The sequence below is a fragment of the Anopheles moucheti genome, chromosome 2, assembly GCF_943734755.1.
Source record: "Anopheles moucheti chromosome 2, idAnoMoucSN_F20_07, whole genome shotgun sequence".
Classification (NCBI taxonomy): Eukaryota; Metazoa; Arthropoda; class Insecta; order Diptera; family Culicidae; genus Anopheles; species Anopheles moucheti.
Window position 1 is genome coordinate 87,351,434 of NC_069140.1, and position 24,617 is coordinate 87,376,050.

The 24,617-nt window shown below is 43.5% G+C and overlaps 1 long non-coding RNA gene across 1 annotated transcript in view; it reads right to left on the reverse strand.

Moving 5' to 3' along the window:
- Positions 1–24,617, reverse strand: part of LOC128298352 (uncharacterized) — a 106,427-nt gene that overhangs the window by 74,838 nt on the left and 6,972 nt on the right. The window contains exon 2 of the long non-coding RNA XR_008287264.1: positions 2,148–2,225. This is a non-coding gene — a long non-coding RNA (uncharacterized LOC128298352). The remainder of the gene's footprint in view (positions 1–2,147; positions 2,226–24,617) is intronic.

Consider the following 24,617-nt stretch of genomic DNA (forward strand, 5'->3'; position numbering starts at 1 on the left):
CGTCCTGGTGCACGGTTGTATCTTTCCACTTGCCGGAAAGACCGTCCCATACCCCCTTCTCCATCCCGTCCTCCCCCCAGCTCTAGTGGATTAAGGAGGAATCGAAGTTTCCTTTCTGTTTTGTCCGCTGCTGCTGCTGGTGGTGGTGGTTGGTTGACTGACGCAGAAAGGTTCGGAAACTCAACGGTGCAAACACCCATTCCGAATGCCCTGGTCCCCGGCCAGCCCTGTGTGTGTGTGTGTAACTGTCTCTTAAGGAGACAATTATTTACCGGGTGGAATGTGACGGGGCCACGTTGGCGTTAAGATAAACGACGAAATTCAATTCTCGCACGATCAACTGCACATGATGCAATCCATTATCATAACCAATGGACGTGTGTAACGTGTTATTGCAATGTGGACGGTTTGTATTGGGTTTGTCGATTCGTTGACGTAATAGAAATTATTATTACTTTGTTTAATGTGCTCCACGCGGACGGTGGAAAGTTTATACTCATAAGTTACGAGTCGGGTACTTCGTGGGAAGATTATTTTAAGGAGATGAAAGTGACATACAAATTGGTGGAAATATGAGCCATTATCAATAAAATACTGCGAGTCTATAGACTATAAGAAGCCACTATATCATCAACAATAAACGGAATCGTACTCTAGGCCATTTTTTTTGTATGCGTTTTGATGTAAGAAAAAAGGATTCGATTGTTTTCCTAATGAAAGACTCGGTCAGCTGCTCAACAAATATCAAAACAAAACATTTTGCTTGACCAGGTCTGGACCAGGTTATGCCATGTTTACCGCGTGCCAAAAATGTAAACAAACATTTGTTTTATGAAAAAAAAAAGATTTCTAAATCTGATTTTTTAATATTATTAATAACCAGTCTTATAATTTGTTTGAAATGAAGTGAATTTATAGTTGACTTTCTAAACCTAAATCGATTTTTTCTCAATTGTGGTTCCACAAGAATGATCAATTATGTCATTCTGTATGTCAAAATGTCCTTTACGAAACTGTTTAGAATGATACAACCCGGTACCTGGATTATGTGACAGATTTAGGCTAAAAGCTTGAGCATTCTGACGTATGGTATGATCTGTCCCAATATGAATAAATAATAATCTATTCAATCAACTCAGGAATTCCTTTTTTCGTCAAGAGGTTCAAATGATCTACATAGATCATTAATTTCATAGAGATATTGGTCTTATTTGCCTCTTATTAACTCTTTTTAAGGATTGTTTAAGAAGCAGGGTTCTGTTAATTTAGATTTACAGAACAAACTGATCTTTTTGAAGCAGTATCGGCTGCTTGCTGTTGGATTTGCTTGATAAAGACCTGTTCAGCAGTACTAGAACTTTGGAGCTTTGGTCGAATGCTTGTCAGACATAAAATATGTCCAAAACTAAGGAAAGTTTCTTCAATACACCTTCAATATTAAATTCTAAAATGACATAAAAAGGCCCTCAAAGACTTCAAAAGTACCCAGACTAGTTCTGTGAGTAGCAATGAATAACATTTATCAACTTTTGAGGGTACTCCGGTATATCGGTGAAAGGGATATCGGACGTCAAAGTCCGGATTTCTGAGGCAAACCGCATGGATAAAACCACAGTCGAGATCTACGACTGTAGTAGGCGCAAGAATCTCAGGCAAGTCAAGGAGGTCTTAACTTTGGAGATCTTAACTACGTATAGAGTAATAATGAGGGAGGGATTTGATGTCCATCCTGTAAAATTCTGCACTTTTACCACTAAACCATCGGACTTTCCCTCGTGAACTAATGTTCTGGTGAAGCTTATACACCAGCAGTGACATGTAAATACAGTTCGCTCCCTGTAATATATTAAATACTAATCGAATCTAACGCTGAATACGAAAGCTGACTTAATTCCACGAACTGTCTGAACTTATTCCATCCATTGTTCAGGACCCTCATTGGTACCTTGATGTTTGACCATGGATATTAGACGCATATTACATTATGGATATTCGATATTACGCATATAAAATTTAGAGATCCTTAAGAAATTTTCCTATAAATAAAATACATCCACGTATCACCAGCAATAAGTCTAAAAACATTCACACTGCAAATGTTTAATAGCTAATAGTAATAAAAAATATAAAGCACCAGCTAAACGTACCTTGAATCGACGTCCGCAAAAAGCTCACGCTGAAATCCGATCCGCACGAACGAGTTTCCTAGGTGCGCATCAAATCATCTGCAACGAAAACCAAACGAGAGAACCGTAGAGAAAAAAAACACACACAGATATAAATAAAAATACTATCCAAAAGACCAGAAAAACTGTGCGCGAGAAGCAGCAACAACCAAAACAAAAAAAAGAAAACACACCCAAGCTACAATTATTACGCCTGCATACGCTCAAACGCTTCTGTGTCTTCGGCGAGTATCGGAGCGCTATAATTGCTGACTGACGTGAAGCCTGGCCAATCTCGGAATCCTGTCACGTCACGCCCTGTCCGAAAGCTGTCTAAATTTAGTTCTTCCCCAATCCAGCAGAGGCGATCCTCGGGCAGGATTTCCAACAGCTTTTTGCTCCACCACCACCCAACCGGTCTTCTCCCATACCGTTTGCCCTTTCCCAACGAAACGGACAACGGGGCCTTCGAACAGAACCCCACCGGGTCCCCCCCCCCCCCTCTCCCCTGGGGGGTATGCCATATCATATCGGAAGCAAAATTCGTACAATCCGTACAATCGTCATCATCCACGGGGGAACACGGTACGTGCGCGCCCGCAAAACCCAAACGGGTCTCGGTTGTCTCGGTGTGCGAGCGTTTTGCGTGCCGTGACCGAAGCATCACACACAGCACAGCATTCCATGGCGCGCCGAGAGTTATTAGCATTTTAATGTGATTATCATCGTAAGAGCCAAATCAATCTGCCAGCAAATTTTCGTAGATTGGATCCAAATTTATTATGCTCCGCCGGGCCGAGAGTCACAAGGCAAGCACAAAAACCGTTTTGCGTTTTGCGAAAGTCAGACGTAAATCGCTCGATTTAGACGAGACACGGGTTTTGTGGCATGCGAGAGACAACGCGTGGGGTGTGTTTCGCCGGGAAGCGGAAAACGGATTGACATCTAAATGAAAATATAATTATTATCCGGGGCGCGCATAGTTTTGCTAATTCTTCGAAATCCTGGAGAAATTGTGCGGGCAAGCAGTGGGCAGGGACACGCAAATAATCAAATAAGCCCTGAGAAAGCATAAGCGAACCGAACCGAGCATTAGACAAGCGTGCGTAGTGGTCCAGCGTTTGCACTGCTTTTTCACACTTCCAGCACCAAAGTCACCGAAGCGGTAAGGCACAAAATCGCACATTGTTCACGAAAACCAACCAATCTGTCCAGCCTGTCTGTATGCTTCTTCCAGGAAGGTATTAACCTTTGCGTTGGAATTCACCACGAAAAAATAAACACTCCTTTCCGAAGGTCCTGCAACGTTATGCTTCTATGGTAGAATGGTTATAAGAAACAAATAGCTCAAATGCATGTGCATTAAGCAGCCACACAACACCACGGGTTCGCAATTTGTTTGCCTTAGCATTATGTGCCATGGTGCTATAAGGGCTGACCTTCTTTGTGTGTGCGCACCTCATTCACAAAGAGCCACAAAAGCAACGTTCTACACCGGGTCAGCGTTCGAACATGCCAGCTCTCGCACCATAACTCACCATTCGTTCGATATTTCTGTGAATTATTTACTTTATCCGGTCACCGTTTGGTCTAACCCGTTTGGGCTATTGTTTCCTTGAACTTTCCCGGCACCCCGCCGGGAGGTTCCTTTGGCCAAAGACAACGGCAAACAACCGAAATAAAATAGTTCAAGGTGTGGTATCCCACGATTTGTTTGTTCCTTTTAGTTAGCAGCAGCAGCACTTAGTAATTAAATAACCGTCACCGAACCCGGGGCGCATTAATTACGGGTAATTACAGCAAATATAAGCATGGGGCCTCCTACCCCCCCCCCCCCCCCCCCCCCCCCCCCTCAGCAAGAGTACAAATCGTACGCTCCTTTTTTCCATTTTGGGCAATTTTGGGGAAACGCAGGACGGAGAAACGAAACGAAATTGCATCGGCCAAAAAAAACCAAAAAAACGCAACTACTTCCATTTCCAACCACAACAAAGAGGCACCGAGCGGAGACCGATGGAGCCGAAACCGAAAGGAACAAAAATGGCAACAACACAGGCCAAAACGAAAATGATTAATTTGCCACAGCGTCTGCAGCGCTCTTTCTAGTTTATTCTTGCAAGCGAAAATTAGGTTCCTCTTAGGTCACCCACTAATGGATCGCTTTTCGGCGTCGGTGGGGGTTTCTTCTTCTGGTGCTAGGAGCTTTCCAGTAGTGGTTGGGGGCCTGCCGCCACCGTCGCCGCCATTCCTTACCCATTTATGAGGATGCACGAATGTTCACGGTTTTTGCAGGGAGTTGCAATTTGCAAATAAAACAACACCAAAAACCATTCCGGACGGTATCGTCGCCGCGACTCTGTGGCAGTGCCGCGAATGGAATCGTGCATAAATTAGAGCCTTTTTTTTTTTTGGTTGGCAGTGTGTCTACACTAGAGTGTACGCCCCATGCACTAGAAGCCAACCCCCAGCAGTCTGAAGGACGATGAAGTAAACGCTCTCCCTGGCACGGTGCCTCTGGGAGGTGAGGTTTGCCATAACATCGGCCCTATAATTTGATGTCGTGAGAAAACACACGACGCTCTCTACCTCAATTTGTAGCATTCCGAGTGGCCAAAGTGGTGCTCCAAGTGGATGGGAAATAGGGGTGTACTAGCATGGGAGGCTTCCAATTAGGATCTCTCCTTGTGTACAAATCTTTCCATCTCACCGACCTGAACTCGTAGCTCACCGTGAGTGTGTATGAGCCTTACCGGTGAACGAAATGAGCGCTTGTCACATCATTCGGCTTAATCTCACCTGCATCTTCCTTCCCAGCGGATCAGGTCGCCTATTGGTTTGTAGGGCTGCAGGTGAGACGCTTCTCACTCTGCCCACAGTGTGTGAGTTTTTTCGCCCTCCCTTTTTACTATTTCATCACAGCGTCTCGGTGAAGATAATCTCACCATAAAACCTCCGTGGCCAATCCGTAATTACATCTCCCGAAAACCTCAAACCCCACCACAACCTCCTCCTCCTTGCTCCTAAAGCTGAGGTTTATATTATTTTGGCTAACCTCAATTAGAAAATGAGCATATTCGACACCACACGCCAGGGAGCTGGGAAATGTGGGGCGAGGGACCCGAGACATCGGCGGTGGAACGTTTGAGGCCATGTCTGTGGCTGGTGATTTGTTTTCTTCGATGTCTTCTTCGATGGCAGGCGCACCGCAATCTATCGCGATGAAGATGAAGAGATCTAGGATTTGTTGGAACAGCAAGGTGTGTGTGTGTGTGTGTGTGTGCTCTTTTCGATTTAATCCGTCGCTCATGCCAGAGATGCTGAAGAAGGCTAAAAGCTACCTTACCGTCGGCTAAACACCGGTGGCAGCGTGTCGTCGTGGCGAAGGTGAGGCTCTCCTTTGGCGGTACCACTGAACCACACACCGTGCACCTAAACCTAATAACGTCTAAATGCTTCACTAGTGGCTGTGTGTATTTTTTTTTAAAGGCATTGCGTAAGCACCACCGCGTGTGTCGTATGCAGCAGAGATATATTCACGCATCGAGCCGTGGACATACACGCAAGTGGAGACATCATGTGTTGCGCGGCGCTGTTCGATTCGAATCGCCTCGGAATCTGCCTCCAATGACGACGTTTCGCAATCGTGTACATGCCGCTCTTAAAGTGACAATGAGATTAAGATTATGGTGTGCTTTTAGGGGGGGGGAGAACGACTATGTGAGTGTTGCATCAACAATTTTCCTTCGCCACTTGGTGAATTCCAGAAACAAGTTGAACTAGACATCGTAAGTTTCTCACCTTGAGATTAGACAAATGATTACACTGGATGTGGGCTTATTAATCTGTTGAGAAAAGTCATTCAAATAACTCTTTAGCGTGGAATCAACCCGAAAGAATCTTCAAGAATCTTTCAGGATTTATGAATCTCTGAGGATTTATGAATCCTTGAGGATTTATGGATCTCTGAGAATTTCCTTGAGAAAAATCCTTGAGAATTTTAGAATCCTTGAGGATTTATGAATCTTTAAGGATACATGAATCTGTGGAGTAGAAATTCAAATTCAATTCTTTCAATTTAACGATTTGTCCATAACCATCAATCCGAATCAGATTCACCCATCCACAGAACCACCCAAGAACCGTACCAATTCATATTTTCCTCCTATCATCCTACAGTCGTTTTGCTCATTGGAAGTCATCTTCAAATCTATTTGATCTTTTAATGTGAAAATCAATAGCAACTCCGTCTGCAATCTTATTGACCACTCGCGCCAGACCGAGTCTACCTTTATAGCTCATCCGTTTTTCCCAATCCCGAACCATACTACTTAAGTGCCAATCTCCAAAACTCTATTACAATCGAATGCACTTTCCTCGGGACTCGGGACCTGGGTGCTCTGCATCTTAAGAACCAAAAGCACCACTCAACCGGGCAACGAAATGGGTTCGGTGAAGCGAACGGCGATTACACTTCACTCCGTAATGCAGCGCGGCTACGATACAAAGACCATTTATCAACTTAATGCGATTTCAGTGCGCTCTGTTTAGCAATGCAATTTCTTGTGCGCCTTCATTGATAAACCTAGAGAGCTCCGGTTTTCCATTAGCGCATGTGTGTGTACGAGAGATAGAGAGAGGGAGTGATACTCGGTGGCTAATTTTCTGGCCAAGATTTATCACAAAACGATTATGCCGAACGGTTTTATCACTGCGAAATGATAACTCAGGCGTTTCTCACCCTTTTCCAGCGTGAGGCCCGGTTTGCAAAAACCCCAGGTGTGGTCCAAGAAGTGGCCACGAATCTGATGATTATGTTTCTTCGGGCCGTGCTGCGTATCCGGCGTACGGGTACGGTTCGAAATCGTTTTCGACGTTTAATGGTTCATCAGACGAATTACGCTTAATGTCGGTTGGGCAATGTGTAATTCCTGGCTGTGTAACGATCGCCACCGACGGATAGTAAAAACCAAAGGTAATTAAAGAAGTAAATAAAAACCATCAAACGGATACGGATTTACAAACAACTGTCGCAACAGACGATAAAGCTTTAATGCGGCTCCCAAACAGATCAGCTCTCCGGCCTGTCCACCATATGTGCATGTGGACGCCCATTTTGCCGTCACCGTTGGTGGGCTTCGCGCGGTGTGCCTACCGAAGTTCGTCTTTGCCACGGGGAACCACGGCAAGCTATCGCACAAAACACATGTTTTACCCACCACCCACCCGGTCCACCGGTGTCCACCCCAAAAACCGTCGGATTAGTTCATAAAAAAACGAAAACAGCAACAGGAAACGGTTCGGTGTAGCGATCGTGCAAATAAATATATTCCCGCTGTCTCCTTAAAAGCTGTAGCCCTCCACCGATGGCCATTCTCGCGGCCGGATCGATTTGGATCCGTTCCGGATTCTGCTCGGTGCACTTGATTCGGCTGTCCGCTGTGTGCGTGAGGGTCGAGCTTAAACTCACCGTGCACAACGTTCCTTCCCGAAGCGAACCGACGTCAACCGTCGCGAATGCCATTAACACCGGCGCGTTAAATGCGAACGGTTCATCACTCAGCCGAGCGTTGTGTGCCTTCACAGGCAGCACTGGCACACACCGCCTCGCAGCGGGCCGGACCAAAAACCGAACCGAGACAGATTATATTGTACTTTATGGATGGTCAGGATTTGTGTCAAAATGTTGTTCAACTCGCCCCGGGACGCGCGGTTTTGCCCCTTCGCGTACGGTAATCTCCGACCGCCGCGGTCCAGGGGCTGGAGAATGCGATGAATCAGCTGCCCAGGGTTGCGTTCTCGTCTTGTTGCTGGTGGTGGTGCTCACCGTGCACAGGCTTTCTGATTTCCTCTTGCACTGTCTTCGCCACCTCTTTGCGTCCAACGCAATGCAGCCAGAAATTTATCTTCCCAGCACTCGCACTCGCGCTGTGTGGTCCAAGCACACACATTCGGTGAATTCTACCCAGCGAACCAAGCCACCAAAAGAGAGGGCAAAAGACGACGGGCAAGATTTACCAAGTCCAGTTCATTCGCGCTAGTAGGTACTTATGGTGCTGCTTAAATTGTGACCAGAAGTCACCCGAAGGCATGATCGGAGAATCCGTGAAATATAACGTTACGGTTACGGCTGACCTTGCCCCCATAATGCGGGCCGCCGTGTGCGACGGATCGCTTCCCACCTCGGCACCAGAGATAACCGAGGCTTTTGGGCAAGTTGTCGAGTCGGCACCACCACCACTGTGCCTCTCACGGGATATCGCCATGAAAAATGTAGCTTCGGCCAGGATAAATTGAATAAAACGTACAAAAATTCAATCAAAAAAAAAAAAACCCTTCATGAAGCAGCAAAACGACAGGCGTTTTTTTTTCGCTTATCCCACGGTAACGGTTCATGACTGAGCAGTTGAACCGCAACGCGCGTGTACTTCAGTGTGTCCTTTTTGGCCTAGCAAGAAGCAGCAGAAAGACAGCAAAAAAGCAGACACACACATCTCCACATCTCTCAACAATTCTCGTCTACATGATGCGATTTTTTTTTCCTTGCGAACGTGGGCCATTTTGGGGGCATGGTTCACCGGGTAGCAGCAAGACCTTAAATTGAAGTAAAACTTTGATTGCAAAAAAAAATCAGGGAAGACACCGGAGGGCGCCCGGGGAAGGACGGGGTGTGAGTGCAAAGTTTTCGTCCGGTTTTGCACGATAGACGTTTTGTTCGGGATTGAAATTTTCGTATTACGTGAGGAGATTGGAGTAACGTGAGCAAGAATGTATGGTTTTCGTAGTCAGCAATGTGTAGACTGGGTGTTAGCTTTATTTGCAGTAATGAATATTAGATTTCATTCGCAGTTAAATCCAAGACTCCCATAGGTTCATTGCGCCAGTGTTGCCAGTTCGGTCAAGGTGTATAGATATAGACGAGAAGGTTTTAATGTTCTAAACTCTGCTTGAACTACATTTTTGACTTAAAAGTCTTGCTCTAAACTCTATTTTGTTCGAACCTTCTTTTAAGCAAAATTAAGGTATGTCTCATGCTGTTCTCATGCTATCTATCTAAACCTTATTCATATTCAGAATTGAAGATCGACAATGTCGACGAGAAATAGATGACAGAATCTTTCGATGATTGTAACAGCATCAGAGCATATAAAAAAAATTCTAAATCACATGTTTTTTTTTAATGTTCATACAAAATCTTCCCAGGCAAACGGCGAATATTAATAATCAGAATTTCTATAAAATCTGTAATTAAACTGATTAGCTAGAAATTTTCTTTAGCCCTTCGAAAAACATATTGACAAATGTTTAATTAATGATAGTTAATTTAGCTTCTGACATAAGACTATAAAGCTAAATATACTTTCCTTAAGAATAAGGCTATCCGACGATGTAATTGAACTTTATTTGTTAAGAGAATTGTCGAATAATGTTTCGATATTTAATTTTATTCACTTTCAGTGCCTTTAAATGTGTATTCTACTTTATCGGCCCTACAACCTCAAGAGGTTTAGGCCTGCCATATGTCTGGCTTTCTGGATAGTCAGTTCTTGTTACAAGGGGATTGGTCCGGATGAGATTTTGGTCCGGTCCGTCCGTGTGAAGACCGGCGCCGCCACCATCATACTACCGGGCAGCCCCACTTCAAATGTGTATATCATCCCATTAAAACACTCTTTAAAATAACTTGAATATGGTATTTATTTTCGAGTTTCTACATATAAAACTCCTTTTAATACTATCTTTACGACTAACTCAACGATTTACTAATACTTCCTCTGTTTGGCCTTAAAGCCGACTAGTATAGTATTAGTAGAAATTTACTTAGAAATTGTGTATCCAGCACATAATTTTACCATTTTTAAATAGATTCATTTCGCAAATGAACCCCCGCCGCAATACCGCATAACCAGCCAACCATAAGTCAAGCAAAACAACTAAACCATCAACTGAAAATGATCAAACCGAAACAATTACCCTCCGTCTAGTAAAAACCAGCCTATCTTAAAAAAGGGATCTACATTAAAAAGCAGCTCCAAACCTTATCGTTTCACCCTTGGCCAAAGGGCAAAAAACAAAAAAAAAACCAACACGACCTCTCACCGTAGTAGGTTAAGTTTCGCTCGTCCCGACCAGCCCCAAGTAGCACACATTTCTGCATTTAAGACACAATTTGCAGAGGCACATCAAATTAAGCTCTCGCTACTACTGGCCCCATCTCCGGCTATTCGACCCACCATCTCCACGCCGTATAAATCGTAAAACTCGCTGGCACCGAAATCTGCAACCGAAAAGTTGTAACCACCGTCCAAAGCGCGCCCCCTACGCCCAGGCGTGGCAGAGGCCCATCCACAGCGAGCTTGCGAAAGCTGCACCACCATAGCCGCCGTGTCGTAAATAGTGAAGCGAAATGCTTACCTCGGCACCACCAACCCTTAAAAGCGGCCCCCAAAACCCACCCCCATCACCACCGGCCAAACCGACCCACAGCAGCATTTTTGCGAAGAAATACTTTTCCCCGACGGCCTGGATAGCCGGTGCCCTGAAAACACCCTGAAACTATCGCCGGTTCGGTGACGTGCTCGGGGAGTTGAAGGATATCTCGTGAAGCGCTAAAAGCTGGAGGATCCGGGCACTGGGAAAAACCCATTTGCAAATGAGATATAAGACAAAACTGACGGATTTATGGGTCAGGATCTCTGCCGTGCTCCTTTTGGGGTCCGCTCGCGTACGTCCTATCCGAAGGCCAGCATAGAAGACTTCTCGAGCAGTTGGTTCGGAGGATTCGACACGCTGACTAATGCCCCTCTGTGTTCCTTCTTTCCTCCTTCCACACACACATAACATTCCAATTCACCTCACCGAATGCGGGATATTTCCGTGGTGGTTGTGTTGTGAGCTTTTTTTTCGTCTACCACAAAAAGCAAGTTTTCTCTTCGCCCACCTGCTCTCGAAAACAAAACAAAAAAAAGCTCCGCCACGGTTGGACACCTCTTACAAGAACTCCGGAAAGGATTACGCGATGGTTGTACACTGTCCCGGTAGCGCTTGCCATCGACGGGTCCCATCCACATTTTGGGGAGGAATTTCCCGAGCGCTCTGAGGGTTTGCTGTTTTTTTTCGTATTTTTAGTTTTGCTTCTTGTGCCGAAACAACACAAAAAAGGGAAACATTTCGAAATAGGAAAATTCACCCATCTGACCTTTGCCGGTTCACTTCCTTTTTGCCACCGGTTTCGGTCGTATCGTACACGGTCGTTGCAAAAATAAAAAAAAAACGTTGGTGGTGCAAAAGTATTTGCGTTTTTGACTGCTTCCGGTAGTGACGACGGCTGGCTTGGGATGCTGCTAGCTTCTGCCAGGGTTAGAGTTTGCTCCGCCGTCGTGCGATAGCCATAAGCGGGAAGGAAAAACAAGCAGACGGAATTGTTGACCGAATGCTTGCACGGCCGGCGACCACACGCTCTCGGGCGAATCGTTTCGCTTAAATGCATTTCTCCAACTGCACCAACTGGTTTATGGCGGTTAATTTTAGCGCCCGTTATTGCGCCACACCACGGCGGATTGCTATCGCATATCGTTCGGTGGCGAGGACTGCGATAACGGTCAGCCATCATCGTGAAGGTCAGCCCAAAAAGGACGAACAGAAGAGCCGTGTTTGAATGGTGAAACGTGATGGTTTGCTCGTTGCTGGGTTATTTATGAAACCGTACCACCACCAGCTTTTAAGTCGTCCGTTGCAACACTTCCTCCTATTGGCCCCCCCGACCGGGTTCTGCCCGGAGAAGATGGATGCCCTGCATCATCTAATAAGGATGCTCCCGTCCGATCGGCTTCGTAATAGCGGAAAAGCATCAAAATCCCTCACGGAAAATAAAAAGGCGCGTCGCCAACCAAATCACGAAACACCCGTTCCGGATGTTATGTTAATGAAGCTGCAAAGTTTCCACTAAACGATGCGTCCCGTGTGTCTTCCTTTTGCGGAAACCTTCGAAATCCTTTAATGCTTTCGCAAGCGGCAAGAGCCGGGGCCCGTGCGATGGATTCATCTTTTGTCGAGATTTTGTTTGTCTTGTCACTGGCATTTGCTACTGTTTTTTTTCTTTTTTTCGTTGTCTTCCCTTTTTTCGTCCAGCTTTCTCCCTATGTCTAGCGGGCACTGTTTCGCAGGGAAAAAAAAGACAAAAAAAAGCTTACCACCGCGTGGATATGGAAATGGAAATAACTCTCCTTTCGGGCAAAAGATCAAGGCAAGGCCACCGTCGCCGCACGGAAGGGGAAATCCTTTTGCGATGAAAGCGGGAGAAAAACAATTTCCTCTCCCGGTGACACCCAATGTGGACCACCAGAGACCCCCACACTCCGACCGGGCGGAAAGTAATTAGCTCGATGTGCAAATAGCGCTGCAATTACCGGGGTATGCTTCGGGAAAACAACGGAACTTTTTCATGGACATAGCCATACTACCCCCGCGACCCCATTTTGGGGGCGAATCTCGCATCTCGGGAAACACATTGGTTGTCATAAACTTTTTCCTCGCATCGCCCGGAAAATACGAAGAACTGTGCCACATATGACAGCAAACAACAGCAGGGGAGGGAAATCTGGGAAAGCGAAAATCCCGAACTTTCGATCGTGAAAATCTGCGTACAAGCGCGCACACCGTAAAGCGTATAATACTTTCAAAGATAAATAAAGTTGAAGCAATCCGTTCGTGTAATGGCGCTTTACTGTTGGCTGATGTATACGAATACCGTGCAATGATGTGACATAAATAAAGCGGGGAAAGTTTCCACAGATTATGGGAAAATATCCTTCAACGTATATAAGCACACATTACAGGGTTGTGTATTAAAAATGGGAATGAAAATAAAATATTGTAAACTGATACATGCAGGACATGAATTATGCATTGCATTTTAGCTTGGTATTTAGACCAAGGCTTAGGAATGAGTATGAATTTCGAAACATATTCCATTTTACCTTGTAAATCATCCAGAAATGGTTGCATTCATCATAAAAAAGCTCCGTAAAACATTTTAAATACTCAATAATTTAGCATTGCAATTGACGCTAAGGTATTTGAGATACACAATCGAACCATTGGACCAAAGCCTAGGCAATTTGGCAACACTGCAGTAGAACAAAAAACTCCGTAAAACATTTGCAATACTCAATAATTTAGAATTGAAATGGATGCAAGGTCTTTGTGTTGCACAATCGAACCTTTGGACCAAAGCCTAGGCAATTTGGCAACACTGCTATGGAACAAAAAACTCCGTAAAACATTTTCAATACTCAATAATTTAGAATTAAGGTGTTTGAGATACACAATCGAGTCTATGGACCAAAGCCTAGGCAATTTGGCAACACTGCTGTAGAACAAAAAAAACTCCGTAAAACATTTTAAATACTCAATAATTTAGCATTGAAATGGATTCAAGGTGTTTGAGATACACAATCGAGTCTTTGGATCAAAGCCTAGGCAATTTGGCAACACTGCTGTAGAACAAAAAAAAACTCCGTAAAACATTTTAAATACTCAATAATTTAGCATTGAAATGGATGCAAGGTCTTTGTGTTGCACAATCGAGCCTTTGGATCAAAGCCTAGGCAATTTGGCAACACTTCTGTTAAACAAAAAAAAACTCCGTAAAACATTTTAAATACTCAATAATTTAGATTTGAAATGGATTCAAGGTGTTTGAGATACACAATCGAGGCTTTGGACCAAAGCCTAGGCAATTTGGCAACACTGCTGTAGAACAAAAAAAACTCCGTAAAACATTTTAAATACTCAATAATTTAGCATTGAAATGGATGCTAAGGTATTTGAGATACACAATCGAACCATTGGACCAAAGCCTAGGCAATTTGGCAACACTGCAGTAGAACAAAAAACTCCGTAAAACATTTGCAATACTCAATAATTTAGAATTGAAATGGATGCAAGGTCTTTGTGTTGCACAATCGAACCTTTGGACCAAAGCCTAGGCAATTTGGCAACACTGCTATGGAACAAAAAACTCCGTAAAACATTTTCAATACTCAATAATTTAGAATTAAGGTGTTTGAGATACACAATCGAGTCTATGGACCAAAGCCTAGGCAATTTGGCAACACTGCTGTAGAACAAAAAAAACTCCGTAAAACATTTTAAATACTCAATAATTTAGCATTGAAATGGATTCAAGGTGTTTGAGATACACAATCGAGCCTTTGGATCAAAGCCTAGGCAATTTGGCAACACTGCTGTAGAACAAAAAAAAACTCCGTAAAACATTTTAAATACTCAATAATTTAGCATTGAAATGGATGCAAGGTCTTTGTGTTGCACAATCGAGCCTTTGGATCAAAGCCTAGGCAATTTGGCAACACTGCTGTAGAACAAATATCCGTAAAACATTTTAAATACTCAATAATTTAGAATTGAAATGGATGCAAGGTCTTTGTGTTGCACAATCGAGCCTTTGGATCAAAGCCTAGGCAATTTGGCAACACTGCTGTAGAACAAAAACCTACGTAAAACATTTTCAATACTCAATAATTTAGCATTGAAATGGATGCAAGGTCTTTGTGTTGCACAATCGAGCCTTTGGATCAAAGCCTAGGCAATTTGGCAACACTTCTGTTAAAAAAAAAACTCCGTAAAACATTTTAAATACTCAATAATTTAGATTTGAAATGGATTCAAGGTGTTTGAGATACACAATCGAGGCTTTGGACCAAAGCCTAGGCAATTTGGCAACACTGCTATAGAACAAAAACCTACGTAAAACATTTTAAATACTCAATAATTTAGAATTAAGGTGTTTGAGATACACAATCGAGTCTATGGATCAAAGCTTAGGCAATTTGGCAACACTGCTGTAGAACAAAAAACTCCGTAAAACATTTTAAATACTCAATAATTTAGAATTGAAATGGATGCAGGTCTTTGTGTTGCACAATCGAGCCTTTGGATCAAAGCCTAGGCAATTTGGCAACACTTCTGTTAAACAAAAAAAAACTCCGTAAAACATTTTAAATACTCAATAATTTAGATTTGAAATGGATTCAAGGTGTTTGAGATACACAATCGAGGCTTTGGACCAAAGCCTAGGCAATTTGGCAACACTGCTGTAGAACAAAAACCTACGTAAAACATTTTCAATACTCAATAATTTAGAATTAAGGTGTTTGAGATACACAATCGAGTCTATGGATCAAAGCTTAGGCAATTTGGCAACACTGCTGTAGAACAAAAAACTCCGTAAAACATTTTAAATACTCAATAATTTAGCATTGAAATGGATGCAAGGTCTTTGTGTTGCACAATCGAGCCTTTGGATCAAAGCCTAGGCAATTTGGCAACACTTCTATTAAACAAAAAAAAACTCCGTAAAACATTTTAAATACTCAATAATTTAGATTTGAAATGGATTCAAGGTGTTTGAGATACACAATCGAGGCTTTGGACCAAAGCCTAGGCAATTTGGCAACACTGCTGTAGAACAAAAAACTCCGTAAAACATTTTCAATACTCAATAATTTAGAATTGAAATGGATGCAAGGTATTTGAGATACACAATCGAGCCTTTGGATCAAAGCCTAGGCAATTTGGCAACACTGCTGTAAACCAACTAATAAGATGGCAACTAACCATAATGAGGTACTTATGTAAAGTATTTAATTCAATACGTTAAGTTTTCAAATTGTGTTAAAGACAAATTTGAAGATCCACTGCACTGGCCATTCACATATGAGTTCAAAATCATCAAAGTCTTCTAGTTATTTTTTGGTTATTTTGTCGTCATCGCCACTGCAAAAAGACCTGATAAAACTCATTTGATTTAGTACATCCATGATTAACCTAAAATAAAACTTATAAAAAATCTTGACCAATGTCTCTTGGAATAAGCTCAATAATTATACAAAATTAACTGAAATTACTTCCATCTCCTTTGGCGTCACACGTAGGAGTTTATTTCTTTTCACTTTCTCCCAACATAGTTTTATGTTTCATTTTTCATGTTGACGTGTCATAAGCACACCGAGGAGTCCTACACAATTCCCAGCCAAGTGAAGAATTCACTTACGGTACGACCTACCTAGTGTGCAGCACACAGCACGAGCAGCGCACCGCATGATTAGTGAACACTCGCCAGTGTCCAAATTAGCTAATGAAAATCTAGCAAGCCCGGTCGTTCCCGAATAGGGCCCGACCGATCGGACGTGAAAGTGCGTCCCTTGTTCGTCCCGGTGCGCTAGATGGACAACAATAAACAACGCTCGTTTGCGTAATCTACCCACCCAGTTAGCCAGGGCCGAAGGGGGGGGCGGGAAAAGTAGGAAACCATCCCGGGAAAGACACCCCGATGTATGGCCATTTCGTGTAACGACAAACGGTCGAAACCTGACACCTCAGTCCCGGGTCGCCTTCTGGTTCGAATCGTGCGCGAAAATGGGGAACGTATGCACATGCTGGTTTTCAGGTTGTGAAACTGACTGAAATATGTCTCGGGCTAACCGCCCTGGCGACGGACGACTCGGAAGAGTTACGATTGAGATGGAACAGACCACGAACGGGCGACGTTTATCCCAACGGGTTGTACTGCGGATGGCGGATAGTTCACACCAAACCTGCCCCCGGGGGGATACCAGCTAAAGGGGCGCATGTGATTAGCATGAAGGTCCGCCATGCATCCAGGATGCAGTCCAGCATGAAGACGCGACCGTTTTTTTGTTTTTGGAAGGGAGCGAAAGGCAGCACCGCCGAACAGCTGGTTTGTGACCGGTGACGAGTCGGCACGACTACCTTAACGAACCCCGTCGTAAAGATTGGCCACGTTTCTCTATTGCATAAAACCCCCAAACGGACACAACACTCACTGGAAACGCATTCGAAGCATACCTGTCGAAGCATTGGGCCGGCCCCTAGTGAGTCTCCACCAGTGGGCCAGTGTCCCGGCCGTTTCGCGGTGCAAAGGTCAGCGCCGTAAAATAGCATCGCGGTCCATTCTTCATCGAAACAAAAAAAAACCACCGCTAACGAGCGAACGTAATCGAGCCACGATTTGGCGATTGGCGAACCGTACTGGAAATATAACGAATGCCTCCGAAACTCCCTTGTCCTCCGGGGCTTACATCATAGGCACTGGGAGCGAAAGAAGTTCCCTCCCAAAACGCGAACCGGGTAAGGATCGTGGCGACACGATGACGAAACTGGCCGCTAAATGGAATGGGAAATGAACCGACGCACAGTTCACCGTCTCGATCACCATGATCAATCGATCGATCGAAGTGCAAATGAAGAACCTAACCGCACGGCGGCGGTGCGTCCTTTTTTGGAACTCTTCCCATGCAGACTGGAACGCGCGACGCAAAAGGGAAGATCGTTTGGGCAAGCGCGACCGTTCATGGTGAACGCGAGTGCCCACGGGTGGTGGGGTTTAAAAATAGATAGACTTACAAACAGAGCAGGGTGTGGATGTGTACCGTTTTGAAAACAAACGACAAAAAAAACACACGAAGTGAAACCATAAACAATTTCTTTCACCGGATTACAAGCCAAAGCCAATTTAAGCCTTTTACGTAGCCTATTGATTAATGTATGTCGAAAACAACCGACGGATTGGGGGATATGGTAAAATGACACAACTAAACCCCAATTGTCGTAGAATGTGTTCCATCTTATTTATGTGCAAAAGGGTAATTCGTTGCTGTAAAGGTTAGCAAATACATGGCTGGGACGGTAATACGACACTGCGCTGCGATAAAGCTATTTGCGAGAACGTTCACAAATGCTGATTGTTTGGAGTTTCGTAACTAATGCCATACACTCACTCTGGACGACGAAATACACATTATTTTTAACACTAAAGTAGTCTCCGTTCTGGTCCCGCTTTGAAATTTCTCATTTAATTTAAAGCAAAAATATCAAACACACTAGAAAAACATACAGGCAGTCCCCGAGATACGCGGTTTTTGTTAATTTGACAACTGAGCTAATAGCACAAAATCTAAGGAAAAAGGTGAAAAATTGGTCTCAAATCCATCACATAAAACATTTCTTTCTCACTTACTTTAACGAAATCTGTCTAAAATCTAAAAAAGGTTCGCTGAATAAATAAAGAGAAGGAAGTCGACTTCGTGACTTTGAAATATAAACGAAATTGCACCAGGATTCGACTTACGCGGAAATTCGACTTACGCGGATTTTTCTCGGGTTATAGCGGTCCGCTATATAATAGCGTATCTCGGGGACTGCCTGTATTCATAATGCCGTCTTATTCAGTTCAATAAATGTATTACATGTTTTAGAAAATCCAAAATTGCACGGTAAGCGAACAATTGAAGCCGACTTAACGTCTTTCTAGTATGAAGGATTGTGCTCTCGGAACAGAAATTAAAAGGTCAGGAAAACTTCCGCCATAATAGTGTATCCTAGGGGGGCTACACATGTACTAATAGTCATCGGTTTTATAGCATACCGAATTTTATATCATAAATTTGGTATAATTTTTACTCTCATAAATCATCGTTTATCACAACCTACACTAGTGGAAATAAACATCAGGGTTGTGTTAATTTTTCTAATTTCTTATCGATCTTATCAATACAGTGTAGTGGAAAACTGCTAAATGGATAAAATTTGTGTTTTGGACGGTGAGTGAATTTGGATTGAATAATCTGTCCAAGTAACTTTTTACAGCACCAAATGTGACGATTTTTCATTGTAAAATAGATAGTATTTTTTTATAAGGATAGCGTTAACCGTATTGCTGAAAATTTATTAAATGTTAACCTAAGGAACAATTCACATTTCTTTCTCGCAACAGTGAAAGAGCACCTTAGAACAAAAAAAAAAGTGTAAAACGCTTCTAGGTCTAATAATAAATAACACACTTTACGTAATTAGACGACAAAATTCTCACGGTGTCTTTGGATGGATCTTTCACTATTTAATAATTAACATATGTATATCGCATTTACTTAGTTCAACAACTCAGGTTCTGCCATCGATCTGATAATACAACAAACAAAACAAAATATAAAAATTCCATCTTCTAAAAGAGTTATACAAACAATTTCCATGACTAGGTCAAAAATGGTGGTGCTATTAAATTTACTGCCACCAGTGTATGCATCATACCATGTCCCAAAGATTGACATAGTTTAAAAAAATAAACAAACAAACAACCTTCTAATGTGTCCAACATGAAAAATCGCTCTCGATACCAGGAAAACTGACAAGCTAAACATCACGGGCCATGCATCATGCACCATCTAGTCGCGTAACGCAAGATGCAACACGCTTTAAACGAGGGAAAAATCCCAAACGCCAGCTGTGCACAAATTGTCACCCGGTGCCGAGAGAAGAAAAAAAAACATACCGACGGGGGTGAAAATTTCAACCATTCTAAGCTAGGCTCCCGAGCCGAGGATCCATGAAACTCTACGCCTTTCGGTATGCCCGGTACCACCGAAGTGTGTGTGTGTAGTCTGTGGTCAAGTTTCTGCGTTCTACTGCGGTGTAGACATGCCGGCCAAACAAAACAAAAAAGTGTCATGATATTCTTCTCACTTCACACATCTTCTAGTGTTGCGCACTGCATCGCGCAAAGAGACGCGGTTCGGTGTTCGGTAAGCTTGCAAGTGAATTCTAGCGGATCTCCCCCGTAGCGGTGTCGCGTGGAAAGTAAAACAAAAAAAACAACCAACCAACACAAAACCAACGGCCGATGCGCTGCGTTGCGGTTGTCTAAAAAAGCCAAAGCAAATCCCCATAAATTGTGTGATATATGAGTAATACATGGGCAAGACAGCCCGTTCCCCCCCCCCCCCCCCCCACCCGCCGTTCGTCACCGTAGCCTTTTGTTCCGACCGACCGTTCGCGAACAAAACGGCACTGGAACAAAGCTGGCGGAGACAGACCAAAGCTTCACTTATTGCGCCTTTAAGCCGTTCGGTCGATGAGGCGCAACCGAAACGCGCGTCGCATTAGTGGGCAGCATGGGCACGCGCAACGAAAGGAAGCAGCAACCCCCCCCCCAAACACTGCGCCATGGCCAATAGGTTCTTGCTTGTGATTGCCGTGTGCGCTGCTCGGGTTGTCTTGTCGCAATATTTACTAAAACCCGAACACACCGAACGCCAGCCAGGAGAGGACACCGATCCGTGGGGATTTTGTTCGCATGTTTTTTTTTTATTTTGCCTCGGCAAATGGAAAAGGCTGACAAAATAAGAAATATAACACGCACCTCCTCCCCCCCTCGTCAGGGCTGAGTGCGAAGAAATTGCGAAACCATCTGCCAACGACGGTTACCCAAAGGGGTGAAAAGTTGGGTGGAAGTTCCTCGCCTATGTGCGGGGGTTTAGGGGAGTATTTCGCAACGGAACAACGGAAGGAAACGCAAAACAACGTTTGATTGGAGCTTATGAGTTTCAATGTTCAATCTGTGCAGTTTGCGCTCCGTACACCGAACCGGGTCGCGCGGTACCGGTATCGGTGGTGGGCTGGCTGCTGCATGTGTACGGTTGTGGGTATCGCGCATCCATCCAACGCGCGGTTCCATTTTGTCGGTTTTATCCCGCTGGGCGCATCTGTAACGCTGTAAGGTGCCCAAACCGCTGCGGGGCATCCAGCGCGCGCGCTCGCGCTCGGGTGGGTCCGGGAGAGTTTAGACGGGCAAAGCGGCAAGTCGATGGAATCGTAATATGCTGTAAAGGATTTGTGCACGTTTTTCAAAACGGATTTCGCGGGGGCATGAAATAGTGGCGCGGTGGGACGAATAAATAAATAAAGCGAGTTCGAACGGCGGAACCGTGATGCTTGGGGGGGGAGAAGGTTAGGAGACGTTGTCGTTTTCGGAAAGACCTTGTTACAGCGCATTAAAAGTTGGCTGTGCTATGATCCACTTTACACGAACCGAACAATAGTTTCTGCAGTTCCATGTTGGATCAATTATTGGCTATTACAGGAATTGTACGCGGCGTATACAGAAGATCGTGCGATGAGATTCTTTTGAATTCTTTCTTTTGATCGCTAGAGCATCATGTTCATGAATCTCTGAATGGATGACTCTGAATCTTTATTCAGAAGATTCATGATTCTTTAAAAATTCTTCCAAAGAATCTTCATATATTCATGACTCCTTATAGATTCTATAACTCCTCAAGGATTCTTCAATGATTCATTAATCTCCAAGGAATCATAACCCCACAGTTCTATTGCCAAATCCATGGGGATTCATTATGCTATCTTCAGTTGAATCTTTGAGGATCTTTTAGAAAATGGTAGGAAGCCATGATTTCTTTAGGTTTTATGAATCTTTCGCGAGTAGATTCATGATTTGAATGGTTCCTCACTGAGGATTCACATGAATGACTCTTCGAAATGATTATTTATGCACAATGCTAGTAATGGTAAACCATTATAGATGAATATTAGATTATGGTTTACTACGTTTATTATAGTACGTACGTTAGATTATAGTAAAATGATAATACGGCGAGAGCCGTCATCATGGAATAAATAAATAAATAAATAGATTATAGTAAAATAATTATTGTTAGACATAGGTTCGTTTGTATTTGTTAGTCTGTTAGTATTTAATAGAGAAGAGCGTGATTGGTAGTTGTGTAGCGAAATAAGATAGAATAGGATAGGTTACATAAAGATAGGGATAGCCATTAGAATAGTTAGCATAAGAAAATGAGGAATACATAATGTTAGCTAGGACTAGATAGGTAGGATTTTGGTATAAATAGCGGTTAAGGATTAACGGAGATCATCAGAATTTATATCCGTGTAAGGGGAAACTCTGCCCGACAGTAAGCAGAAATTAAATCTATAAACGAATAATAAAAAGTCATACACTATAAACGAAATTCCCTAACTTCGCCTAATAGTATACCACACCAATATTGTAATATAAATTATTAGTTTTCATACTCTAATACTAATTTTTCTAATGTTTTGTTGGATATGTCATCATACATACTTATCCGCTTGTGGCTGAGGACAGAGGAGTAATTAATTCTAAGCTCCCTTGCTATAACTTACAACGAATTCATTTAAATAATTCAGTTTATAATCTCGGTTTAAAATCTTTTCCACTAACATTCTTAGTATTATAGTGTTATTCATTCCACAATCATTTATAGTGATTGATTACCTCAAACATAGTTAAAATCAGTATTTTTTTTTCAAATTGATAGTCACATATAGCAAAAGTAATAAATAGCAATATTAGCAAATATAAATAGAATAGAAATAGATAAGATAGAATAGTATCGAATAGAATAGAATAGAGTAGAATAATAGAATAGAATAGAATAATAATAGAATAGAATAGAATAGAATAGAATAGAATAGAATAGAATAGAATAGAATAGAATAGAATAGAATAGAATAATAATAATAATAATAGAGAATAGAATAGAAGTAGAATAGAAGAGAAATAGAAATTAGAAATAGCTAATGTTCAGATTATCAAAACTAATTTAATATTTGAAAAGAAAATGAAACATTTAAATGTTTGTGGTTAACGAAGATTCGCCATAAAAATTGCAAACCCACATACACACCTACTACAACAAGCTACTCGCAATCTTCTCAGCCTGAAAAGAAAATCAACAGTAATTCACATTGTGTTTTTTTTTTCATTTATCGCGAAAGGTCGATTTCATTCCTCCAAGCCCTGGGCGTGTGGAAAGTCCCCAACGACCAACCGCACGAAACGAAATGAAACAATTTTCCTTCCTTCCAGTCTTGCGATCACATACACACCGGCACTCGGTGGCACTCGAAAGCGGCAACTTTTCGCGGATTATGAATCGATTGCATTTCGTTTACTTTGTCTTATGTGCTACGGTGTGCAACCGTTGCTGGAACGATGCCGGTGCACGATGGTTCTCCTCCTCTGGCTCCGCGTTTCCTTTCTTTGCCTCATCGTTGCTCCCACAACAGCTTCCGATTGTGGAGATGAACGAGAAATAAAAGAAACACATGCACACGGACGACGGGAAAATGCATTGCGGGATGGCCAATCGCAATTCGCCCGGGCCAGTGAACGTTCCTTCCAGTAGCAGCAGAGCAAGCAAAGAGCACCACAGCGAACGCGAGGGGTGCTGCGTGTGTGAAGGTGACGTGGTATGTGCCAACACCGCTGCCAGCTATTGATATCGGCGCCCGTAGGCTTGATCTATGCTAAGGCAAACATACACATACATCCCCAATTCCGCGGGTGAGCTTTTTATAGTCGCCTGAACATCACACTTTGCGCTTTCTGGCTTCTCGAAGCTTTGCGTAACATTCTAAAGACGATCGTGAGGGATCCGGATGGCGAAGAGATGATGGTGCCGTCGTCGTCGTCGTCGCTCCCGGTGTGCTTATAATCCCACCAGCAAATGATGGATAAACGGAATGGAAGCCACCGTTTTTGCGAGAATGGATTTTTCCTTCAATTCTATGCCACCGGTTTCGGGGTGTGTTGCACATGGCAATCTGCTGCTCGCCTTTCTTCACCCCGGGGCCTGTGTGCATGTGCAGTGGCCTGGTTCCGGTTTTATTTCGCACGTACGTGTGTTACACGATACGTGACCTGCGCCCAGAGACTGGGCAAGTTCCACCGTAGTACACAATCAAGGCACAATCAAGGTTAGGAAAATGCGGAAGACGATGCAACAAGCACACCACCACCGCAGCTCCACAGAGCAAGAAAATTACTTGCGCGCTTTTGTGTTTGCAAATGGGGGCACACCGGTGGCAGGCCGCGCCACCCCGCCCTGTTCGTTTGCTGGACGGGCGAGAATTTCAAAAGCCCATTCCTGGGCGCTCCCTTTCAATTTCACTTCAAAAGCCGAAACCAAAAGCGTCTTCTAAACTGTGCGGGAAAATTTATCACAAAAGCACTCCGCAAGGAGTGAATATTCTACGGTGCGAAGCTGTCACTGCATTGCGTTACACAGCATCTCTGTATCGGATGACAGGAAGACGACGACGACGACGACGATGGTGCGCTTAGTAAATAAATCTCCCCCCGTTGCGTACCACCCTCGTGTTTTGCCGGGGCTAATTGTTCCGTACGAGTGCATTCCCTGGGATTGATACGATTCAGCACCCAGAACGCGAAACGCGTGAGCTGTATGGGGGTGTTGGATTACCCGGTCCCCAAAGTGGGGGTGATGAAACCCGCGTGCACTGCCTCTACACAGCTATGGGTTTCATTTGCGAATGGATGGCTTAGGTGTTTCGTACCGGCATCATCCCTTCAACAGTCCCCGATGAGTACACGGATGAATCAAACGCACAGAGATTCAAAAGGGTTTGGCACCGTTTCACCATGTCTTGTGGGCATATAATGGACTACGGATTTAGATTGATAGGTGTAACAAACAAAAGCAATCTGGATTTTGTTTCCTTCAGTCAACGAAACTCTTCAAGACTCCATCGGGAATGCCTTTGGGATCGGTG